At 47.2% G+C, this 18,798-nt stretch overlaps 1 long non-coding RNA gene across 2 annotated transcripts; it reads left to right on the top strand.

Moving 5' to 3' along the window:
* The first annotated feature begins 792 nt into the window (after positions 1-792).
* Positions 793-15,082, top strand: LOC125695126 (uncharacterized). Of its 2 annotated transcripts, XR_007377813.1 has the most exons (5): positions 794-847; positions 6,830-6,900; positions 7,961-8,079; positions 10,813-11,065; positions 14,097-15,082. It is a non-coding gene; the product is annotated as an uncharacterized LOC125695126 (long non-coding RNA). The 2 variants fall into 2 exon arrangements; XR_007377814.1 differs by lacking the exons at positions 6,830-6,900; positions 7,961-8,079 and having other exon boundaries at positions 793-847.
* Positions 15,083-18,798: the final 3,716 nt, after the last annotated feature.

The following is an 18,798-nucleotide window of genomic DNA, read 5'->3' as shown; positions in this document are numbered from 1 at the left end:
CCATGCCCTCGTATGCTGCTGTCAGCCTCTGTGAGGCATGTCACAGGGCTGCAGGGCTGTAGGGACAAGTACAGCTGCAGCTGGTGTCAGTGGGGCTGGGGAGCTGAGGGAAGGCTGAGTGCTGGCATCGCTTCTTGACTGCTCTCGAGCGCTGACTTGGCGGTGGATGAGTTTGTTGTGATAGAATGTGAGCATCCCTGCAGACACTCCATGTACGTAGAAGTACCCATCTGCAGGCCAAGGCAGCAGAGAGTGTGGTGTCATGGTGGTTCCATGGTGTCCAGGAAAAAGGGAAAATAAATCTTATTTCTACCTGCTAAACAGATCCGTGGTGTTAATTATGGTGGCCATTGGAGATGACATGAACATGACTGTACCACCTATGGCAGGAAGGAGCCTCTCTGCAGTTGCTCCCCTTGACTTGAGGACCTGGGGGCTGTGGCATGAGCAGACCTGCTCTCCAGAGTGTGCTCTGCAATGGGTTTGTTCCTCAGGTGAATCTAGCAATACTTGTTGAGCGTGCTTGAAGGACTTCACAAATGACATAACCTCTGCTTCGTACCTGGAGGTGAACCAAGTTAAACAGCATTTGATTTTCAACGCAGGAGGGGAACCTTTAGGTCAGAGCTTGAACTGGCAGTGGAGCACCTGTGAAGAGCTGTGGCTGCCCAGAGAGCTCAGGAACATTGTTTGCAGCTGTGCTCCACAGCTGAGCAGAACGGCCGGACCCAGAGAGGAGCCTCCATGGGCTCATATAAGAGCCAGCCAGTGGAAGGAAAATCTCTTGGACCTGGGCAGCTTTCTGGGGAGGTGTTCTGTGCAGCCTGAGAGCCCCTTCACCAGCGGGGTGAGTGCAACTCTTCTTTGTCTTCCTGCTTATGGCTGTTGGCCTACCTGTGAATGCTTTGCTCGGTGCTGCCAAGAACCTTTCAGAAGAATTTAGCTTCTTCGTGGGCAGACCAATGGCCGTAGTTCTTGTCCCCACTTGTTGGATGAGGAGAAACAAAAGCAGTCTGTTCTCTGCTGGGTGAAGTACTGAGAACAACCAAGTACAACAGCTTTTCTAGCTTCCTTTTTGTTTCATAATGATAAACATAATAAGGAGCTGAAAAAAAAAGTAGGCTGTGCTCATAACAAAAGCTGGTGTTTGGGCTAGTGGTCTCTAGATGTCCCTTCCAACCCCTATGATCGTGTGGTGGGACACTGCAGCAGGAGGCAGGGATGGGGCTGCAAAGCTCTGAGGCTGCATGGGCTGGGCTGAAGCAGTGACTGCTGGAGTGGGGAGTGCTGCAGAGCAAGATAGGGAGCAAAAACTCAAAGCTTAGAGCTGGTAAGAATTTAAAGCTTAATCTCATAATAACCCCAGTAACTGGTATTTCTTACAGAAAAGAGCCTTTTGAATTCATCCTATCCTAGAACTCGCATGGACTTCTCCGCAGTCCTGAGTAACTCACCAGCTATGTTTGTATGCCATTTTAGCTTAGTATGTTTCCTTTTTTCTCGCTTTCTTAAGGATTCTGTATTTCAGTAGCTCTCTCACATATTTCATTAACAGTGTGCTTTGTTAATATCTTTTTACAGTGATTAGAATTTTAAATGCACATTTGAAGAGAACCCAAAGAGATTAAATGAGCGTTAATAGAATTTATACAGTCTATTAGCATCTTTGTGCCATGTTTGTAAAATTCATGAAGCGACGTCTTTAATTATATATGCTGATGAAATCTGGGATTGAGGGCCTACCAGTGAGTTATTGTTTAAGGTTGAACCACACATCCATCTTATCTTCTGATGGAAGACACTGACCAGTGCTGTCAGAGCCTCGCAGATCCATTTATCACCAAGGAACTGGCCGTGTATTGAAGGTAACCTGAGAGTTTGGTTGCCTCACCCTGGAGCTGGGTCTGTTTTCTAATGTGCTCACGCTCCATAGTATCACAGGTCCTGTCTGAGGACAGTGGCATTGCTGGGGCAGGCGCAGACAGTGGGCATGCGATGGCTGTGCTGGTGGCAGAGTCCTGCAGTGCTGTGGATGCTCACCAGTGGCCTGCAGCCTGCAGCACCTGCCTTCAAGGGCCTCAAAGTAGTGCAAAAATAAAGGCCCAGTACTGGGAAGGAAGTGATGTAATTTGTCCCCAGGGCATTTTCTCCAAGACTTTGAGGCAACACTTCAACTCCCTGCAAACCTTTGTGGCTGGTGACCTGATGTTTCTTTTCCTTAAAGATCTCTCTCCTGGTATGCAATTCCAAGTTCTCTACTCCCAGTTTAAACCTTCATCTAAATTTAGGAGGAAATTAAACACTGATGCTCTAACAGGAGCAGGGACAGGTGTCCAGCTGAGAGCCTAATAACAGAGTGCTGCATGAAATCAGTCTCTCACACAATAATTACCATTTGGAGCAGACCAGATCCCTTTGTTACAAGTGATCATATGCCTGCACAGCCCTGCTGTAATTACACAGCAAGCCATGCACCTTCAGCCCGATGGCCGGTTGCAAGCTGCTGTACGGTTGAACCCAAGTTTGGGATCACAAGTCCTTCAGCAGTCGGATATGTGATGGAAATGCCATGTTAAGGCTTCTAAATGCTTGAGATGATTGCCCTACGTGTTCCAGCTGTGCCAGGGTTGTTTTCTAGGCACTGCTCCTGCCCTTCTCTCTGCCTGGTGGCTTCCTTCCCACAGAGGACGGCAGTGCTTTGGGCAGGAGAGACTTCCAACACTTCTGCATGATGGATTGACTGGAGGATCCGGCCAAAGCCTGGGGGTCAGATTTTATGTCATTTCTCCTGTTAACACAACGGGGTGGATTTCAGTCCATACTGCTGTGGAAAAAAAAAAGCCTCAGCTGATTGACGTTTGCTTGACAATGGAGAGACAATCACTTAAGTTCTAACTTTTTTCCTCTTTTTGTATCTTTGTTGTTTTCTTGTGAGAGTACACTTGCTCTCTGTGAGCCATGCATTTTGGACTTCCTACTATGGGTGGTTTAATGCTGGTTTCATAGCCACTGTGTATTCTCCTGAGCCTGTTTCACAGTGCTCGTGCTGGTGTGATCTGGAAATGATCCAGTGTCAATTGCACTGGAGAATGGGATTTCATCAAAATGTATTACAGGAATGTGCTAGTTCCAGAAACTTTAATCAGAGAGGGGATCTTAGAGCCAGAAGGTATTTTCTGTTGGGAAGGGGCACTGGTGAATGCAGGTGCATCTTTGATGCAGAAGCTGTTTTGACGTTTGTTTCCTGCTTGGCAAAGCTGGTGTTTGAAGAGAGATGTGATATTTCTTTTTTGTTTTTTTTTTTTTCCCCTCGGTCTCTGGGCTGCCTGGCTCCCAGCACAGCTGTGGGTCCCATCTGTGGGGGTCCCACACAGGGCTCGGTTTGCCATGCATCACGGCAGTGCCACATCTCACCCTTCCTGGCAGGGTCTGTCTTGGTATCAAACAGGACTTTAAAAAATGGAATAAAGCCCACTATTTTCCATGGCATGCGTCAAGAGCTGGGCATGGCCTGTGCAGTAGCAGGCTGCAGGGAGTGGTTGCAGGCTGTGGGGCCATGAAGGGTGGCCATGGTGGGGCCTGGCCCAGGCTCTGTCCCCTAACATGGCACAGGGGGCTGCCTGGCTGCAGAAATGCTGGGGTGGGAGCAGCCTGAGTGCAGAGCGCTGGAGCTGTGTGGAGCACGGTGCTCTCATCTGACAGTGTCTTGTGCTGCTCATTCACACTCATTGAAAAACTGCTGGACTGCTTGGTACCTGAATGTGCATCCTCTGTGCTTGGCTGCTCCATGGGTAGGCTGGTATCCCACCATGGTTGCTGGGTGCTCTTGGCATTGTCTGCAGCTGGGGAGGAACATGGCTGCTGTGGAGCACCTTGACAGAGCCCTGCACCAGCCCTGCTGGCAGTTTGTGCTGTGGGGTGGATGCACAGCAGTTCTCTGTGGCATCGTGCCACCTCCTCACAGCCAGCACCTGTGCCAATCTGTGCTGCCTTTACCTTCAGCCCTGTCACCACGGGCAGCAGGCGTTCCAGGGTGGCTCAGCAGATCCCCTGGGAGCTGTGCTGCACCACATCAGGTATTACACCTGCTTGCAAATGGCTGAGGCCCACGGTTGTGTTTATCAGGCTCTTGTTCTTTATTCCTTTCTGCTAGCTGTCAGGAAGTTTGACTCCTGGGCTGCAAAGAGCCAGCTTGTTCTTCCCCACTTTATTTTGATCCTTTTGAAATGCTCAGGTGCTGACCCATAGTAGATGCTGAACTTAAGACGTAGCAGCTGCACTGAAATACAGGTTACTGTTTATATCTTTACAGAAGGATCACATAAACCCATTCAGTTGAAGTAAGATCTGTCTGCAAGAACAAACATGAGTTCAGGGGCAAAACTCAACTCCAGTGCCTTAAAATAAAACAGAAACAAAGCACTTTGAGAAACCTGAGAGAGGTTCCTGGAACACTCGTTGTGCTGCTATTCAATCTATGCACAACAAACAAACCATTGTTATTTCTTGCTGTATGATAAACAAACTGCCACTATTTCTTGCTGTGCAATGGTCCTCCTCTCAGGATCCCACTCTGGCATTCATCAGTTTGGTTTCAGGCAGTGCTCTGCAGGTGCTATGCAGCCTCACGTTGTGTTGAAGTGGCATAGCACTGGCAAACTGAGCTGGAACATAAATCAACTGAAAATATCAGTAATAATCCCCTAAATTGCTCGGTGGTTTTCTGGGATGCTTTTTACTCTGTAAGTATTCTTTATTCACTAACAACGCTGAAGGAGTGATGAAGGCAGGAGGGGCCTGCCAAGGCAGGGCTGCTCTGCTGGGACTTGGTTGTCCCACTCTGTGGGTTTGGCCCCGGGCTCCTGGTGCCTGAGCAGCATCTGAGTGGCGTGCTGTGTATCAGGGCAGTGCCACATCTCACCTCTCCTGGCAAAGTCTTGCAGTCCTGAATGAACAATGCAGAGCACATGGAAAACCGGGGAGCTCCATGAAAACTTCTGACTAGAACCTGGATGTTATTTCTCAGCAGCAAGCCCTCAGGATGATTTGTTCAACTCTTGGTTGTAATTCCGTGACTTCCAGTTCAAGAGCATTTCAAAGTAAGCAATCTGCCAGATAAAAATGATCCTTGATTTAGTTTCCCTGGATTTATTAGTGTGTCTGCCTCTCTCTTCTGGTGCTGTTGAATCTGATGTAGTTTTGAAAACTCTCACCCACAGAGATCACTGAGGATGTGTTCCTGGCTGTTAAGGGTGCTCAGTATGGAAGCATTTCAGAAGAAGAAAAGGGAGAGTCAAAGCCACAGCAATATGTATTAGCTAAATATCAGCAACAGGCATGTGTAGGAATGGTTTCTTATAGTGTTGTTCTGCTTTCAGAAAGCCATTCCAGCAATTAGTGCTCCAAACCTGGATGCACAGATGTTCTTTATTTTTTTTTGTGCTTGCCCAGATTCATGTTAAACACATCCAGAAATGCCTTGTGTGAATTTTGTCAGTTGATACATGAGTACAGCAAAGAGATGGAGGTAATTACTGCCTTACGTAGCACAGAAATGCAGTATCTAGAGAAATTGCCTGGGAAGTAGGCAGAGAGCTGTAAGGCCAGTCAACATTGTGCTGCACTTTAAGCAAGGTCTAATTAAGTAAACCTTTGAAGAGGAATTCGTTGAGATAAGTCAATGGGAAGAACTAGCTCCCCTGGGACTGGATTTCAGGCACATAAATGTGGATGTGAACACTTCTTTATTATAAAGATATATGTTTAAAATTGAGAGCTATTTTTATTTCTTGTCTCTCTGCTCTTGAAGTTGGACCTCCAGCTGATGTCCTAATCCTCTGTCACTTAATTGGCAGCTGGTAGTATTGCTTTCTTTGAGCCTCTGTACAGCAGTAACTGCTGCAGCATTAACACCATCTCCAGCTGCCTGTGCTGGGGGCAGCACCTTGTGGCCACCACTGCCATGGCATCGTTTCCTATGGTGCACCTCCGTGTTCCCCAGTGCATGGCAGTCCTTTCCCCAAGATGCTTTTGCCAGCCCAGGCTCCCAGTGTGGCCGCGTTCTGTGCACGTATGGGAGGTGCCATGGCCATCACTGGCACTTTGCTGGAGGCAGTGGGGAGGTACCCACGGGAGAACATTCATCCGACTGGAGAACAGCACAAATCCCTTGGTTCCATCATTCTGCGACTCCCCGCTTCTTCCTTTTCATTTATGGAGCCTGCATCATCGTCCCCCACATCCCTGTAGAGCTGTAGCCTTCTTCCTCTCTCTTATGGAGACGGAAACAACTGGTGGGAAAAGCGGGTGGATGGCTTTAGTCACAGGCAGTCGTTTTATCTGTTGGTTTAGAAGATATCCAGCTGTTAATGTTTGCCTGCATGCTGTTGTCAGTGCTTGTGCCATCTCAGCCCGCTGCTAGCCAGCCACGGGCCAGCAGGGAGCTGTGTGTGAGAGCCACGTCCAGCCTCCACTGCGTACTTTGGGCACCTTGGAGTCCTGTGAATGCATCCCATAGGCAAACCATAGAGCCTCCAGGGCGTGCCTGCTGGGAGGCTTCTGCATGTGCATAGGAGCAACCTCCAAATGCCCTTCCTAGTGGCAACTGAGGTCCTCTGTTGAGTTCAGCAGAGCTGTGGCATTTACATCAGCTGGGATATGGCTCAGTGGCTTAGCTGGGACACTTCTAGTCTACATCACTGGAAGATATGGAGTGTGTTTGTTCATTTCCTTAAAAGCACAGGGATGGGGAAAAAAAACCAAAACACCTTTCTGCTCAGTTAAGAAAATAAATTTCTGTTGATGTGACTTTAAATTTTCACCAATGCAGTCAGCATCATCGATAACGTTTGCAACGATTACACTGGTGAAAACTTCAGATTTCCTCAGCAGGATCTTCCAGTAAGTACTTTCCCTATTATCTCTGTACGTCCCTTTTAGCAGTAGCACCTCATTTTGTGAGTAATGCAAACATAATCTCTCTCCTGTTTACAAAAAGAGAAAAAGATTGTTTCAGCATAATGTAATTAAAAATGAAAAACAAATCAGATAAGCTCATAGCTAGAGGGGCTTTATTTTTGCAGAATTATCCTCTGCTATTTCATAAAACTAAAGGGCAGAAAATGTATCAAGTACTTTCTAATACCATCAAAAATTTGACCAGTTTGACATTTTTTAATAGGATTAATTTAGTACTTGAGAGAGAGAAAGGATTGATAGGATTGGAAACTGAAGGCTGTAGTTTGTAATATGAGTGAATGTCATCAGAAACAGCAGTGGGTTTCAAAATGCCCTGCTGTTCTCTTTTAACATGTCCTGAACAGGCTCTCGAGACAATAATTCAGCTCAATCTCATTTTGTGTTGGACCTCTATGAAATGGAGAGTGACAATCATTACAAATTTTGCTGAGCTTGGGGATGGTTTGGGACTAAGAAACCTGGTGTAATATTGAAAGTGCTGAGGCCATCACATTCACTTGAGTGATCTGAAGAACATAGAGGTGAAAGTCCAGCATCCAAGGAGAAGCTCATTCAGAAGGCAAGATATATTATTTTGCTTCCTGCACAGATGACCATCTCCTGAACTAATGCTTGCAATTTAAATGCCATACCAAGGACATTCTTTGGTTTTAGGCAGGGACTGTTTGCTATGAATTATGAGATTATGGCTTATTTGTGCTACAGATGAAATAACATACTTGTATTTCCATCAGAATTTAAACAGGCATGAAGATACGAGAGAGGTAAGAAAATCAGGTGTTTTTTCTGTTTTTTTTTTTCCTCTTTTAGAGCATGAGGTATATCTGAAACATTGAACAACCTTAAACGTTCCTTAAAGTTCACTGTAGATGGAATAAATGATCCGTCCCTTAGCAGGTCATCCTATCTGTACTTACACGTAACTACATTAGCACTCTCTCCTCGAGTGTAGAAGGCATTCTGGCTGACCTTTACTTTTCAGACAGTGGGCAGCCCACCCTTCCCTTTGACACCAGTGACCGACAGAGACGACCGGTTGTTGTGCTGCAGGGCTCTGCGCTGTGGGGTGGCATCAAGCTTGGCAGAGCTGCCACTGGGCAGGTGAGAGCAACGGCCTGGGGGGAGCCGGGCTGTGGAGCACTGGGTTTGTGGTGCTGCAATGTGCGCTGGGCACATCTGGGGCTGTCTGCACGCCCTCCCTGGGGCAGCCCAAAGCAATGTGTGAATTTCCACCTGCTGGTGGTCACTGCTGCGTTCGGGGCACATGCGTGGCTGAGGAGACCCCGTGTGAGCTGTGCGCAGGGAAGGACAGAGAAAAGGCAGAAGCGTTCAGCAGCCTGGCAGTGTCCTAGCAAGCACAGGTAGTCAACAGTCAGGGAACGCGAGTGTGTCTTCAGAGTCATTCACATACGCAGGCAAAGGGCTGCATTTATCCGATAATGCACTTGAAGTGCACAATTCAAGTGCTGATCTTTAAAGTGCTCCATGAAGTACCACTGAAATACTGAAAAACTGTTCTTAAGCGGCTTCTGGGGATGCTGCTTTTAAAATACAGATTTCAGTTCTTTTGTGCGGTGTTTCAGGTCACTGGTCCTTTGTTCCACTTCTCTGAGCCCTTGTTGGAAGGCTGCCATTTCTCATCCTGCTTTGATTTCCAGCTTCATTTGAGGAGCTGCTCTCTGCAGATTGTGTAATGAGGAGGATTTCCTCACGCAGGAAGAGCTTCCAGTTCTTCTCTTTAAGTATTGGGGTGGATGTTTTCTTCATTGAACGGTGACTGTGTTTAACAGTTTTGTTTCTTTAATTATGAGTGATGAACTTTCCCTCTGTTGCTCTTGTGTGAAGTGACAGTTTGTGGCATCCATCCCGCAGAAAGAAAGAAGGCAAATACTGGCAATGATTCTGTGGGCAGTGAATCTCACTGAGGCTGGTCCATCTTGCACCAGATCCGGCTCAGCTCATTTCGAGATGCTTTCCTCAGTGCTTTACCAGTGCTACAGCTGGAGTGAGCCTTTGAGATCTGCTGTTACGAGTGGGAAGTCAAAACGTTGCATAGATCTCAAGGAAGAAACAAAGCTGGGGGTACCCAGAGTGTTTGAAGGGATGCTTTAATTTCTCTGTGCCATTTGAAAAGGAAGAAAGATGAAGAGAAAGGGGGAAAGAGAAAATGCTCGGCTGGAGGCTGGATGGCCGCAGGCCTGGTGCAGCTCCTCTGGCCTTCAGCTTGGAGGGGATTTCTGCTCTGAAATGATGCTTCTGTGAAAGGCAAACTGTAGCAATTAAATTGAAGTGCAAGCTCTCTTGAATCTTTATTTTGTGTGGGTAAAGCCTGTCTAAAATCAGTTTATTTAGTATTCTTTCAGTTGGAAACCATGTTTTTATAGACCAGAATGCAAATTTATTCCTCACCGTCATATTCTGATGAAGAGGTGATAGGACATATTGAGCTACACGCCATGCATATTCCAAGGAGAACTACTAAATCTGTATGCAGAGATGTTTCCAATATGCCTGTACTCAGTCTCACTACCTGTCACAGTCTGAAAGGAAATAAGTTTTTTTTTATCCCATGTATGGGCAATGGCCATCCATCCTGCTGCAGGCGTGGTGCTGGTAACAGGGCCAACAAGCAGAGGTAAGCAGATGTGCTGCAGGAGCGTGCTTGCTGTCTCTTGCACTCAGACCTTCACTGCAGAGCTGTTCCTGCAGAGCACACGACTGGCCCTGTGACATATGGCTTGTGGTAACAAGCTGTAGGCATGATGGTGATGTCAGGAAAAGGTCTGCAGCTTGGGCCCAATGAGTCTGACACGTGGAGAGGACTAATGCCAACGTTTCATTTCCTTCCCTGGGGTTGATTTTCCACGAATGTTTGAGCAAAACTGGAGTTTGGCCATGGTTGCAGTTTAGTTCTGACTGCTGTTTCCCAAACTGCATTGGTTGTGTTGGATGTGGTGCTTCCTCTTGCTTTCAAGAAGTCTACTCAGTAAATTATCTGATTTTAGTTTTCACCCTTTTGCTTTGCCTTAGGTAGTATTAGCAAATACTACAGAGAAAAGTTAATTTCAGAATCTGAAAGGTATTTCAGTTTTCTGCTTCATTTTTGTCCTATTTTGTCAGGTTGGGATTTCTGCCCAGTGTCAGACCACTGCTTTTTGGAATAGCAGCAGATTTTGATGACTTTGTGTCCATTATCTCTTTCTTTTTATCCCATATCTCCTTCCATCCTCCCATTATTTCCTCCTTTTTCTTTTAGTCTCACTTTAGATGAATACCTTTTTTCCAGATTTAATTCTACAGCTAAATAGAGTAAGTATGTGTGTATAGGTACATATTTCTGTTAAAAACTGTGGAAGGGAGGTGCTGAATTCTCATAAAACTGAAGCCATCAGTAAATGGTTGTAGCTTTCAATTCTTCAACCTCCTCTTGAAAGGTTCTATGCATAAAGCAGCTTCGGAATGGATTTAAGCCCATTTTCCTCTTGAGGGACAACACCATCACTTCTCTCTTTTATGACTTTTTCATATTTTATATATGGAACTTCTTCCAGTGTTCTGCCCCATTCAGGTTTTTCCAATGCAATGAAACACAAAATTGGGACTGGAACACTCCTTACTGTATACTCCTTATGTTTTCCTTGTCCCTCTCTTTTTCACTCTTAGCTTTTTTTTTTGTTGTTCACTTGTTTTAAATCTAATGGAGAATAAAGACTTCTGCATGATGCAGAAGATCTGAGCCACCTGCAGAGGCCTTCCTAGGGATCTGAAATGATATCACAGTGAGGTAGCATGTTCTTAGAGATGAGAATGACCTGATTTCCTGTGCTTTCACAGCTCTGGGGAGCTCCATGCAGCAAAGCAGTGACCTCTGGTTCCTTCCCCACACTTCAGGCCGTGCTGACAGTGAGCATCATTGCTATCCGTCCTGGGACAAGACCTTCTGACTCCTGCAGTGTTTTGTGGGTAGGGAGAAAGAGCAAGCAAGGAGTCTGAAGCTACTGGGTGTCTGCATCCAACCTTCCATCCCGTGGGGTTGGTCTCTTCTCACTGGTGATGAGACGAGGGGAAATGACTTCAATGTGCCAGGGTAAGTTTAGGGTGTATATCAGGAAACGCTTCTATACGGAAAGGGCTGTGAAGCACTGCAATGGGCTCCCAGGGAGGTGGTTGAGTCACCATCCCTGGATGTGCTTAAAAACTGTTTGGATGTGGTGCTCAGGGCCGTGATGTAGGGGTGGGCTGTTAGAGTTGGGGTAGGATGGTTGGGTTGTGGATGGACTCGATGGTCCTTAAGGTCTTTTCCAACCTGAGCAATTCTGTGATTCTATGGTGAGCAGCAGTGAGATGTGCAGGGTGCTGAGGCAGTAAGGGAGCTCTGTTGGGAGGAGGATGCCGAGTTGGTGTGAGCCTGGGAGCTGGCAGCCAAAACCCTTCAGGTTCCTGAGTGAGGAGGAAGGAAAGAAGGAAGGTAATCAGATTTATCTGGCTCATTTACTACAATGCGCTGTAGCTGCTGGAAACCAGGGATAGATATTAAGTGTCTCTTGATAACATCTCTACTAATGACAGTAAGTGATTTCCAAAGTGAGATAAGGTGTCACAGCCGTTAACAGGACTAGTCAGTATTTCTTAGAAACAATTACGGTATTTTGGGTTTTTCCCTCTTTAGATCCACTAGGCTGCCTAGAATGAGTGAATAGTGACGTGTTTTCTACTAAGTCAGTGTTGTAATTGCAGATTTGAGATGGGAATTGGGGAAAGAGGACTGTGGTCTGTTAGCTCTAGAAGAAACACTCTTTTCCACAGTTACTGTTGTGATAATCCAGCACTGATTACCGATGATCCATGATCCGAGCTTTCCTTGAATCTGGGGGCCAATTTTCTGCAGCTTTCTCAGCACAAATTTTCTACATTAACTCCTAATTTCTGATAAGAATACAGATGCCAGCTTCCTTCTGTGCTGCTTTGACTACACCGCCCTCTCCTTGCACTATCATTTTCACTTCTTTGAATTTTTTTGGCAAACATAAGACCTTGATCTTCTACCCCAATGTGTGCCCAGCTGATGGCCATTGCCATGCACAAAGCAGACTGTTCCTGGCTCTGGGTGCTCTCCAGCTGGAGGCTGGCAGTGCCGCATGGAAGGGCTCTGCATGCTGACTGCTGCAGTGCCTCTGTATTGCTTTCCCTGAAAGCTCATTTCAAGGGCCTTAAGTTTTCCTAGGTCTCATTCTCATCTGAAATAAGCTTCCAGGTTATCTTGGAAGCCATCACTCTTTCAGGTGCTGGTTTCCATTTTAGGAAAGCATTTTTATCCTCAAAAGCCATTTCACATGGCTTTGAATTCAGAACTCTACCAGCCTGCCTGTAAGTCTGAAGCCTGGCCTGTCTGTGCTGTGATGACTTGTCAGTATGCTTTCCAGGCCTGACATCATGCTTTCCAGGCTGTGGGAAGGGAGGTGGCTGCTTGCACTGAGCCTTTGCCTTGAAGTCTATGTGTCCTGGTGCAGCAGGAGGGACAACAGAGTGGACCATGGGCAAAGGGGCAGAGGGCTTAGCAGTGCCAGCAGGCTGGCTGAGGGCTGTGTGGTGCCAGCAGCAGTGTGGAGCACTGGGGTATGGCTGCAGTTCTGCAATGCTGAGCAGTCCCAGCTCCCTTCAAGGGACTCTGGCAACCTTGCAAGGGAAGGCAGCGTATAAGCTTGTGTTCATTCTCGCAGAAGTCCAGTTTAACAGTCCTCCTCCATGGGCTGTGTAGCACCTCTGGGCCTCTGGTCAGCTTGCCTTGAGAATCTCTGCCCTGTGTGCCTGTCATTACCTGGACCCATGTTCCTGTAATCTTGTCAGCAGCATTTACCATGCCAGAAAAAAGTCTGTCAATAGCAGGAAAGTAACAGTGGCTTTCTGAGCATACTGCAAATTCTCACTGTTAACCTTTCAGTTCTTGACAGAATTTTGCCAGTTAAATTCCAAGTCAGTGACGGGAACATGGAAATGTGGATTTAGGAAGCTGACAGGATGGAGATGCACCACTCCTGCAGAGTGCTAATGCCTAACTATGGGGACTTGTGGTTTAAAAACAACTGCAGGTGTATGTACTGTGTCCTCATTATCACAGGCTGCTCTGGTTAGTGCCAGTTGTCAAGCAAATAAATACTATTCATTCATCTGAAAAATGTGGCAGTCAGTTTATTATTCATCCTTTGTGTAACTGAATCTTTCTTGTTTTGAAATATCTACATTTTTCTTAATATTATTTTCCCTGATTTTGGGCATAGGACCATTGTAGGACCAATTTTTGTGTCAGTGTGTGCATTAGTCTGTATGCAGAAGTACAGGAAATAAATACATTGGGACTTTTTCTCCCTGGTGTTGCCTCGTGCCTTCTCCATCTGGGCTCCATCCTGGCTGGGAGCTGGGGGCTGTTCCTCCTGCAGAGGCAGGGCTGGTCCTGGGAGGCCCCATCTCCCTGTGCAGGTCAGCTGCCTCATCATGGTGTTCCTGGTGGGTAGCAGTGCTTGGGGTGACCCCCCCCCCCCAGTGTTGTGTCTGCCTGCAGGAGGTGTCATGCGATGCTGGCACCCCAGCTGGCTGCCTTATCCCTCAGCTTGGAGCACTTGCCAGCTGTGTGCCTGTGCCCCTTGTTCTCAATGCACGTCAGCAGCCCTCTGCCACCCCAGCCAGTGTCGCTTCAGGCTGGGCACCAGTGTGACCCAGAGCCCCATCAGACCTGCTGAGCCTGGAGGTGCTGACAGCATCATTCATCCACCGTCTGCCCACATTGATCTCAAGGGCATGATTGACAATTACTTGAGAAACCTCTACTAAAGCACCTACTATCCTTGTATTTAAAAAGCCATTCAAAGAGAACGTTTTTATTTTAAGAATTTAGATGCCACCAACTATGGAGAATGGGCAGAGATTTTTATTTGTTATGGCAGATGGGAAAAGCTAGACAAATGCACCTTGTAGGGTTTTTGTTAATGTTTTTGGTATGTTATCAAAGCTCATAGCGAGTCTGAGGTGTTGATACTTCTGTTATTGTGTGCATTTGATGCTGTCCTATTTTAAGAAATGCTTCTTCTGTTCCCCCACCTCTGCCACATTCTGTGCTCTAGGAAGGAACCTCCTCTCTTCTGCCTTGCAAGAACATCAGCAGTGATCTGCTCTTCCAGGAACCCTCTAGCTGAAGAAACCCGATGGAGTGATTGGAGCCATTTAAATATTTCACAATGAGACACTAAATTTGCTGCTTTCCCCAAGAGATGCTTGGGGAGATGCCCTGTCCTTGACTGGCTGCTGACACTGAGCTGGCTGCTTCATTAATCGCAGCGCCGCTGGGCAGGGTGTCGTAAAGCCACTGCTCAGCATTCATAAGTGGGGACTGCGTATTTATACTCAGCATTGTGCTGTGCCATTAATTTACCAGAACACAAACTGAAGTGGTAGTTATTAGCAGTGCCCATTTATTATAGCCGTTTTATTTTTCATGTCCTTTGAACATTAATTGCTCTTTTTAATAGGATAAAGTTGGTCGAACAGATGTGAAATAAATGATACAGGTCTGTTCAGTAAATGCATTTTAACTTATTTTCCTCTTTTTATTAATATCCCACCTATGCAAACGCACCGTTTGAGATTGTTCTGAGTGCTCGATAGGCTCCCATGGCAAAGTGTCACCAACAGTTATCATTGACTTTAAAATCAATCAGTGTCGTGATGTTCTGGCACGGAGTGGTTCAGCAGTGGGTCGGCTGTGGTGGGAAGCACAGGGAGAGCAGTGGCCATCGGTGGTGCTGTCAGGCACAGCCACGTTGCGTGGGGCATTGCAATGGAAACTGAAGGCAATCGTGGGTGATGACGTTCCGTTGGTCGGATAGCGGTTACTTCTGAAGCTTACATGGCAGTAAATAATTTAATTCCCTTAATGCAGTTGTATTACTTAATGGGGAAAAAAGTAGGTACCCAACCGTTTGGATAGCAGCTCACCATCCCTGGTGACGTTAAGAAACTACGGATGTGCTATGTGGAAAAATTCTCGGAGCATTCATTGTGAACAACCTTCAATAATAAAATTAATGGTTGTGGTTATGGCCTAAATTAATTTCTGCATTGCCTCACTCCTCCTTGGCTGAATTGCTCTCCTGTCTGTGTGCAGGGGGGAAAGGTGTTTTTGGGGGGGGGGGATGTGCTACTCAAAATTTACCATAACATGTCTTTCCAAGAAAGCACGAAAGAAAATGCTGAGGTGGGTTCTGAAAGTGTCTGCTTTTATCCTTTGTGAGTCAGGAAGCTCTTGACCATTTGATGCTGTTATACACAAATGCTTGGGTCGCTGTGTCCTCGTGGGTGATGCAGGAGTGTCACTGTGCTCCCGGAGCAGAGCTGTCTTTGTAGATGCACGCAGGAATTGACCTACTCAGGGCCTTGTAAACAGAGTCCAGTCCCAAAAGCAAAGCCTCAAAGACTCCGACATTCCTCCATAACCAATTTCAGACTCTGGAGGATGAGAAAATAACCGTGTAGGCAAAGGATTACCAAGCAATTATTTCTAATTGTTTCTATTTCTGCCTGCCTAGAAAACCAGGAAACAGGATTTACTTATGAACAATTGCTTTAATAAAGTCAAATGAAGTTTCACCTTGTTGGAAGATGGGAATAAAGCAGAACTGGGAAATCAGAGAAGTGCTGTTCTGAAATGCTTGACCTTGATGAGTTTCTAAAGCCATAAGGCATCTCAATTTCAAACACCACTGATTCTTCACGCGCTCGTTCTGCTTGGAGCTTGTGCATTCACAGGCAAGGTTGTACATGCATTCAGAGAATCACAGGATCATAGAATGGTTTGAGTTGGAAGGAACCTTTGAAGGTCGTCGGGTCCCACTCCCTGCAATGAATGCTGCAGCTCCCAGCTCCACCAGGTGCTCAGAGCCCCATCCTCTGACCATGGGTGTCTGCAGGGATGGGACATCTACCACCTCTTTGGGCAACATGTGCCAGTGCTTCTTTGCCCTTATTGTGAACTTCTTTCCTTTTATCCAGCCTCCTGGAGCTGCACACTGAGAATTAGCATTCCTTTGGTACGTGCTGGGGGAGAGTGTTCGGGTGTTCAGCTGGAGGGGTGCTGGGTGCAGTGGTCAGTGCACACCCTGCCTGTGTTTGTTTCTCGGTGCAGCTCAGGAGGTGCTGCCATCTCCCTGCAGCTGGTCAGCTGGGGGTCACAGGGCAGCAGATGAGAAACGAGGGGTACGAGGAGTCCTATGTGTGCTCCTGGGGCTCTCCTCAGAGATGCAGGGGCCAAGGCCCATCACACTTCCTGGCCTGCTGGAGCACAGCTCGGGCTTTGCTCATCAGAGGCAAAGAAGTGCCTTCCTCCCCTCCCCTCCTCCTCCTGTGCTGATGTAGCATCCAGCCACATCCAGTCACTGGAGCCCTGTGTGGGGACCTGCCCTGCAGATTCTGTACTCCTGCTTGGAGCTGGGGGGTGTTTGCAGCCCCAGACACCTGCAGGCCCTCTGGTACCAGATTCTTAATGCACAGATGAGCCTTCCACAGTGTAATTACCTTTCCCTCTGCTTCTTTGGGTATCAAGCAGAGAGGAGACACTTAAGAGAATCCTTGACCTTCATCGGTCTGTCATGAATCATTAACCTGGAAGATGGATGGGGAGGAGATGCTGCAGCCGGGCAGTGCAACTCTTGCATTTCTGACTATCTCTAATTCAGCTGCTGTTCTGCTCTGTCTTTCTAGCAGTCTAACATCATTCCATGTGGTGGAAGCGTAGCAAAGGTCAGCTCTCCCATATATCTCTTCAGCTGAGCAATCCCTGCCCTTTATCCTTCCACATTTGCATAATGTGTGCATAACGGCGGTGCAAAATTCTGCCTTCTCCCTTCAGGACTTTTGTAACTGTGTTTGTTACAGGGCCAACTTCTTTAAAGAAACAGCACTGTACAAATGTGCAACGCTCAGAAAGCACTGGCAACAAGGGATAGTATTGAGGAGCTTTACGTTTCACCATTGATAATCATTATTACTTTTCAGCAGTTAGAGCTGTTCACTTTGCTCTTAGTTTGAAGAAGCTCTTTCCCTGACACATCCTTTCTCCAAACCCCTCCAGGTGCTGCCTGCTGCCCCGGGTGCAGCTGTGTGGAACCAAAGCCTCCCTGAGCAGACAGCAAGTGCTTCTTGTGCACTTCAGTGCAGCTCAGTTTGTGGAGGGCTGCCTTCCTGCAGAAGCTTTTCAACAGCAAACCCACTTCCAGAGAAGTGTTTGGGTGGCTTCCTTTTGCTGCTGCAGTCCCTGCTTCATCAGCCTGAACTGCTGCTCAGGGAAACCCACGAACCCACCCCATCCTCCCCTCCGCCTGGACTCCTCTCCCATGCTGGGCAGCTGTGTGAGAAGAGGCACATCTGCAGCAAAGGTCTGCACCCCCTCAGCCCCGGGCTGGCTGTGTCCCATTGCAGAGCTGTGCCTTGAAACGTGTTGATGTGATGTGCGGTGCCCCAAGTGCGTGCAGCTGCTGCACGTGTGAGAAGAGATCGTAGTGTAAATGAAAGAATGGTGTTCAGCATTTCTGTATGTGTGACACAGGCAGCACGGCCTGGATGTGAGAGCTTTTGGGGATGCACAGAAACAGACAGAAGGAGAAACTGAGAAGAAGGAGATAAGGAACACAGAGGTGTCAGAACTGTGGATCCTCCAGCAGTGGGATTAATAATGAATCCTCTGCCCCTGATCTGGGAATGGAGTACAGCTGCTGCTGACAGCAATACATCTTGAAAAGAAAAGAGGTTTCCTATTGATTTCCTCCTTGACAATCACGTGTAGTAAAATGTAACCACTAATCAGCTGAACCTGGAAATGTGCATGTGGCCAAAAACCAGGGAAAGATGAATTTTTTTTTTTCTGAGGAGCAAAGCATCAGTTTTCTGCATCCAGAAAAGAGTTTCAGTGAGCAACACGGGCATGAGGTGATGGAGGAAGGTGCCTGGCATGCAGGGGCTGTCTGCAAATGAGATGGATCTCCATCTGGAGCAAGGGCTGAGGGGGGCCCAGCTGTCCTCAGCTGTCTCCAGATCACGTGTGTGCTCCCCAGCACCTCCTTTCTGCTGAGGAAACCACAGCACCACAGGGATGACTCTGAAAGCACAGCGTCACCTCCAGCTCTTCCACTTGTAACCTTGCATTCTGCTGAACTCCTTCTGCACTGCTGCCATAGCATGAATGGCTTAATTGGTTTGCCATCAGCAACCTCTGTTGAGGTTTTAAGATGAGATATTGTAGAGATGGAGCAGCTACTCCTAATGCAGCACTACATTCAAAGGCAGGTTCATAGTGACAAACAGAACTTTACATGTGCCAAAGTGTATCCAGAAAATGTGAAAGAGGAAAAGCAGTGACTGAAGGAACCTTTTGTTTAAAAAAATACTTGAGGAATCTGTAAATCTCAACTCTGCACACAAAAGAGCTCACACCAGAAAGAGCGTGGCAAGTGCTGGTGACAAAATTCGAGGTCTCGCTGGAAGTGCCCCTGTGAAGGCCCTGGAGGAGTTCCCAACCTGGTGGCCTCCTGCTGTTCTCTGGTTCTCAGGGTCTTCCTGTGCTGGGGTTGTGGCAGGAGATGCTGTGTTAGGGTTAGGGTAATGGGAAAGGGTGTAGGGTAATGGGAAAGGGTGTAGGGTGGTGACAGGGGATGCAGGGTGGTGGAAAGGAGTGTTTGGGTCTCAGGAGGGGAACTCAGAGCAGAAATCTTGCCCTCACCACACAAAGCACCTTGGTGTGAAGCCTGTCAATGCCTCTGCAGCCATGAAGCTGAG

This window comes from Lagopus muta, chromosome 6 (genome assembly GCF_023343835.1).
Source record: "Lagopus muta isolate bLagMut1 chromosome 6, bLagMut1 primary, whole genome shotgun sequence".
In the NCBI taxonomy this organism is placed as follows: domain Eukaryota; kingdom Metazoa; phylum Chordata; class Aves; order Galliformes; family Phasianidae; genus Lagopus; species Lagopus muta.
The sequence above is the reverse complement of the archived record's forward strand: the minus strand, read 5'-3'. Positions and strand labels throughout refer to the sequence as shown.